We start from the raw sequence: 7,134 nt of genomic DNA, 5'->3' as shown, positions 1-7,134 counted from the left end.
AATGGTTAAGATAAGAACGTTTGGGTTTTTTGGAAAGAACTTTTCATTTGGAGCGTGTCAGGCCCTAATTATACCACAAACAAATATTGGAAATTGTAATATTACAGGAAATTATGTCACTGGCAACGAAATCCCTGGAACCCCATCCTGCTGCATATTCGCATTATCTTAAAGTGAACCTCGATTCAGAGATCTAGTTGCATGGCTAATCCAGACAGATAATTATTAAGTTTCAGTAAAATTACTTTTTACAGCGGACCCATCATCAGCTTTCTTGAATCCAGTAAGAAGTGACTAAAAGAAACTACAGAAATAAATAATTATTCCTAAATATTTAACAACCAAAGCGTTAGACACAAAAACGTTCTTTAATCACTGTTGAACGGTTAGTGGATCTTTAATCATCGTTAGGCAGCTAGAAGTTGCTTTTATTTCCTATTACTTTCCGTTGGTTCTTTCAAATGAACACCATACTTTCTGGAAGCTGGAATTTCAAGTCAGTTGCCCCTGTGGTGGGCTTGTTCCATATGAATAGGGTTCGTCTTCTGAATAATAATAATAATATTAAAAAGGATGGCTGTATTATGTGAATTTATCTTATATAGTGTCTTTTCTATTTTCCTTATGATTCGCTTTTCGGGCTCAGCGATGTTAGTCAGCAAACTGGCCAATATCTCATGTTGGAAAAGGATAGTTTGTGTGGAATGAAAGTCTTTCATTGAAATATCCTATCAGAAATCCTTTACGTCTGGATTCAGGTTCTATTTCAAGTACCGTCGAAAAGAACCAGCTCGTTGGTCATCCGCTGGACGTGGTTGCAGAAGATCTGGAAAACAAGGGACTTTGGTCGGTATTTATAGGGGTTTGATCGGTGCTGAATTATGAGGAAAATAGAAAAGACACTATATAAGATAAATTTAATAATACAGCCATCCTTTTTAATAAGACCTGTTTAAAAGAGGGTCTACTCTTTCAAATAATAATAATTTTCGAATAATAATAATAATAATAATAATAATAATAAATAATAATAACCTTTTTATCTATTTACTTATTAGTGTGTAATTGATCTCTTCTTTCTGTATTTGCTACAACACCATGTTACTTCTTTCATACGAACACCATATTCTTTGGAAGCTGGAATTTCAAGTCAATGGCCCTTGTGGTGGGCTTGTTCCATGTAATGGTTTGCATCTTGAATAATAATAATAATAATAATAATAATAATAATAATAATAATAATAATAATATCGCATGGTTGCATTTAATTCACATCAATACCACTTGGAGTCATCATCATCATCATCATCATCATCAGAAGAAGAAGAAGAAGAAGAAGAAGAAGAAGAAGGAGAAGAAGAAGAGGAAGAAGAAGAAGACGATGATTTAATACTCAAATTCCAATCAAAAGTGTTAACATGAAAGAAGATTTCCCAAAGCTCTTCCTTGACTCACAGAGATATAAAACCTTGGGACCTCACATTCGAATGTTATGCAACTGACACAAAATACCCCTCCGGCGCCCAACCCCCCAACAAGCCATAATGATTATATAATATACCTGGGGAAAGAAGATAATTAATGAGTCGGCCCTCGAGTCGAGTCTCATTAAGCAAAAGGTTTATAAGACACTTTTTAACTCGGCTAATAGGTTACGGGGACAGTAAATAGGCTTACGTGAATATGAATACCAAGACGTGGTGTTGTTAGGGAGTTGCTCTTTCGAATTCTTGAACACATTATATTATATGTATATATATATATATATATATATATATATATTTATATATTATATATATATATATATATATATATATATATATATTTTACATGTATACTGTTTACATTAACTTTATCACTATATATACATATATATATTATATATACATATATATATTAACTTTACCACTTACACAATTATCTGTGCATTAATTCAATTACTGATGTCCTGTCAGTAATTACACACACACACACACATATATATATATATATATATATATATATATATATATCCATCAACACTGATTTATATATGTATATATACATAAATATACAGTATATATTTATATCTACATACACATACATACAATATATATATACATTTTATATATATATATATATATATATATATATATATATATATATATATATGTATGTGTGTGAAAATAATGTGTGCCGAAGTTTTTGTGCTGTGTTATTTTGCGTTGTATGTATCTGTGTAAACATAAACATGCAAAGACTGTGCATCAGACGGAAAGGCGGCGAATATAACACAGTTCTAGACATCTTTTGATATAACAATGATGGACAAACTCATTTTTAATTTAAGACAATTATGGTACTCTCAATGATCATCAACATTCTTATACCTCTCTCTCTCAGTATACGATCATACTACATAAACATTTTACTGGATGGCAGACCTTAATCACATCATAGCAAATGCCTTTCTTTGCATACCACCTTCTCTCAGAATAATAATAATAATAATAATAATAATAATAATAATATAATTTGGCAGCAGACCCTCTTTTAAACAGGTTCTATTGAATATTATTGCTGCTTCACCTGCATTTATTTTGTAGAAGACTTTTTCTATTTTCCTTATTGCGGACTTCTCTTCAGTGGGGGTGCGTGCTAACAGCTCGCCTATATTTGTCATTTCATGGGGAAAAGTCAAAATCTGGATTCTGCTTCTTTATATATTCTATACAGTTGGTTCTATACAATTGTTGCCGCGACGCGTTTCGACAGACTCTTCTGTCATTCTCCAGCAGGAGCTAGTAGAGGACTGGCAGATTGCATAGGTCCTTCTGAATTTATACACGGGCTTCAGCGGGGTCATGGATGGCGAATTCTGATTGGTTGCAGTCAGCGAACTTCAAGCCAAATTTCTGCGGCGAAGCTCGATCTGACAGATCTTCGCAACCTGGGAATGTCATTCATTCCAGCGTTCCCATTGCCGTTGCGTGATGTCATGCCGGCTGACATCATCGGTAGTTTGGCTGCTATTGGGCTGCGGGATGAATGATGTCATTATCTACTCTTTCTGTCGTAGTCGGGGATTGTCTCGAAGGGGCGCCTCGCTCATCAGGGCATCTCCATTCTCAGGGTTGTCGTTTTCAGGTATTCGTTGGATTTGGTGGGTGTTCTGCATTATTCTTCTTAAATTCGTGGGTAGGAGCGATGCCTCCTGCGTCGTATTCATTGTTGGTTTTTCTCTCGGCAATGAGGAGCGCCTCTGCAGGCGCAGACGCCGAGGGGTCAGCGGCTCCGATTATAATTTATATTTCATAATACCGTCGCAGGAGGAAGACAGCAGCACGGGATGGTTCATGATGGCACCTCCTGGGCGTGGCAGGAGATCCTTTAGACAGACGATCGTGGTCACCAATATAAGCGCTCGGGCATTTTGGACAGACATACCACCAGATCACCACGCCAGCTTGAGGGTTCTCTTGCTGGCGGAGAGGGTTATTTTTCATCAGATCCGGAAGAGGGGAAGTTCTTATAATAAATTATAAGATTTATTCTTTTACTGTCTTGACCGGGCAGGTAAGAGCGTTAAATCTTGTACCATTTTTTAAGAACCAGTTCGAACCTTTGTTGATGAGTTTGAAGAAAACCATTCTCCGCCAGCAAGAGAACCCTCAGCAGAAGAACGTGGTCTTCCTTGTTGTATGTCCTGTCCGTGGAGCAGTGGAGCGCTTTATTGAAGGTCCTGACTGTCGTCTGTCAAAAAGGCATCTCCTGCCATCCCCAGCCAAAGTCCCAAATTCATGAACTAGCCTGATGTCTTCAAGTATTTCCATCTCCCACAGACTTTGTGACAAAATACAACGCCGGGAGAGGCCGACTTCGACGTCTGCGGAACTAGAGGCGCTCCTCATTCAGAGAAAACCAACATTGAATCAGACGAAGGGGCATCCTCCTTCGTTGTCTGCTTGAAGAATACGTGCAGAACACCCACCATTTCCAGCCGCTGAATTCTCTCGAAAACGTAACTCCTGAGAATGGAGATGCCTGATGAGCGAGACGCCCTTCGAGAGCCCATCCCGATCCTACGACAGAAAGAGTGCGATAAAGACATCATTCATCAGATTCCAGCAGCCCAATAGCAGTGAACCTTCTGATGATGTTCAGGGGTCATTTTCGCATGACATCACGACAACGGCAGGATAATATGGAACGCTGGAATGAATGACATTCCCAGGTTGCGAAGATTATTAATTTTATTTTTGCCGCAGAATTTTTATTTTTAGTTCGCGATTTTTATCTTTTTACTTTGATTTTTTATTTTATGACCCCCGCTTGTTTTTTTATCTATAAGTTTTATTATTGTCTTCATTTTATTTTTATTTTTTCTTATTTTTGTTTTTATTGTTTATTTTTTCATTTTTATTTTTTCTTATTTTTATTTTTCCTTATTTCCATTTTATCCTTATTTTTCTTTTTTTTATTATTTTTTCTTAATTTTATTTTACTTTTTTCTTATTTTATTTTATTTTTTCTTATATTTATTTTTATTTTTATTTTTACTTATTGTTATATTCATTTATATTTTTCTTATTTTCATTTTTTCTTATTTTAGATTTTATTTTTTTTTTTTTTTTATTTTCATTTTTTATCCTTTTTATTTTTTTTTCTTATTTTTTCTTTTTTATTTTTTTACGAAAGCGAATCAAATTTTTTTTTTATTTTTATTAATTTATATTTTTTATTTTATATTTATTTTATTTACTATTTATTTTTATTATAAATTATTCTTATTTTTATTTTTATTTTTGTTATTTATTTTTATTTTAATATTGTCTTTTTTCTTACTCTTATTTTTGTTATTTTCTTTTTTATTATATTAAATTTTATTTAATACTAATTTTTCTTATTTTTTTATTTAGATTTTTATTTATTTTCTTATTATTTATATTTTTAAAATTTTTATTTATTTATATTTATTTAAAATTTTATTTATTTTGATTTTGATTTTTTTGTTTTTTCCTTATTTTTTATTATTTTCTTTTATTATTTTTCTCTTTTTTAATTTTTTTTATTTATATTTTTCTTAATATTTTTTTTCTTTTTTATTATTTTTATTTTTTTTCTTATTTTTATTTTTTATCCTTATTTTCTCATTTTCATTTCTATTTTGAATTTTTCCCTGTTTTATATTTATTTTTATTTTTTCTTATTTTTAGTGTTTTTTTCTTATTTTTAATTTTATTTCTATGTTATCTTATTTGTTTTTTTTTATTTACTCCTATTTTTTATTTAATTTTTATGTTGTCATTATTTGTTTTTATTTTCTTCTTATTTTTATTTTGTTTTTTTCTTACTTTTATTTTTATTTTTATATTTATTTTTATTTTTATTATTATTATTATTATTATTATTATTATTATTAATTATTACGTTATTATTGATTATTATTATTATTTTTATTTATTTTTATTTATGATTTACAATCACGTTCTTTAATTTTAATTTTTTTTTATTAGTTTTTATTTTTTATTTTTATTTTATTTTTAGAAATTTATTTATATTTTTATATTTGTTTTGTTTTTATTTTTATTATTATTATTATTATTATTATTATTATTATTATTATTATTATTATTATTATTATTATTATTTATTTTTTTTATTTTTTTTATTTTTATTTATTTTTATTTATTGTTTTTATTTTCAATTTAATTTTTTCTTATATTATTTTTATTTTTATATTTATTTTTATTTTTATTTTTTGATTTTTTTTTTATTTTTATTTTTAATTTTTTTATTTCCTTCTTATTTTTTTCTATTTATATTCTTTTTATTTTCATATTTATTATTAATTTTTATTTCTTTATTTTATTTTTATTCTTTTTATGTTATTTTAATTTTTTCTTATTTTTGTTTTTTATTTTATTTTTGTTTTTATTTATTTTACTTTTATTGTTATTTTTATTTTTATTATTATTTGTATTCTTATTTTTATTTATTTTTCTCCTATTTATTTTTGTTTTTATTTCTTTTTTATTTTTATTTTTATTTTTTCATATTTTTATTTTCATTTAATTTTAATTTTTATTTTTTTATGATTTTTTCTCATAATTATTATTTTATTTTTTCCCATTTTTTTTTTTTTTTCTTATTTCTATTCTATTTTTATTTTTACGTTTATTTTTTTTATTTTTATCTTTATTTTTTTCTGGTTTTATTTATTTTATATTTTTTATTGTTATTTTTTATTTTAATTTTTAATTTTTTTCATTTTATATTATTTTTATTTTTATTTTCATTTTTACTTTTTATTATTTTTTTTTGGAATCCATAATTTTATTTTTTTTTTTTTTTCTTTTTCAAATTTTATTTTTTTATTTAAATTTTATTTTTCTTTTTTATTTTTTTCTTATTTTTATTTTTTCTTATTTTTTAATATTTTTATTTTATTTTATTTTTTTCATATTTTTTAAATTCTTTCTAATTTTAATTTTTATCTTTATTTTTCACATTTTTTTTATTTTTTTTATTTTTATGTCTTTACTTTATCCTGTTTTTTCTTTTTATTTTTAAACAATGACAATTTTTGTTATCTTTATTTTTAAAAAATTTTTTTTTTTTTATTTTTATGTCTTTACTTTTCTTGTTTTTTTTTTTTTTATTTTCATCATTTTATTTTTTGTATTTATATTTTTTACATTAATTTTTCTTATTTTTTTTAATAATACTTATTCTTATTTTTTCTTATTTTCATTTTTATTTTTATTTGTCTCATTTTTATTTTTTTTATATTTGCTTATTTTTATCTTTATTTTTATGTTTTCTTATTTTTCTTTTTATATTTTTTTTATTTTTATTTTCATAATTTTTATTTTTATTTAATTTTTTCTCATTTTTATTTTTTCTACTTTTTCTTTTAATTTTTTTCTTATTTTTTTTTTTTCTTATTTTTTTTTTTTTATTTCTCTTTCATTATTTTATTTTTATTATCTGATTTTTCTTATTTTTATTTTGTTCCTTTCTTATTTTTATTTTGTTCATTTCTGATTTTTATTTTTTCCTTCTTTTTATTTGTATTTTTTTATTTTCATTTTTATTTTTTTATTTTTATTTTTAATTTTTTTTATTATTTTTATTTGTATTTTTCTTTTCATT

The sequence above is a fragment of the Macrobrachium rosenbergii genome, chromosome 51 (assembly GCF_040412425.1).
Source record: "Macrobrachium rosenbergii isolate ZJJX-2024 chromosome 51, ASM4041242v1, whole genome shotgun sequence".
Classification (NCBI taxonomy): Eukaryota; Metazoa; Arthropoda; class Malacostraca; order Decapoda; family Palaemonidae; genus Macrobrachium; species Macrobrachium rosenbergii.
Note: the sequence above shows the minus strand (reverse complement) of the source record.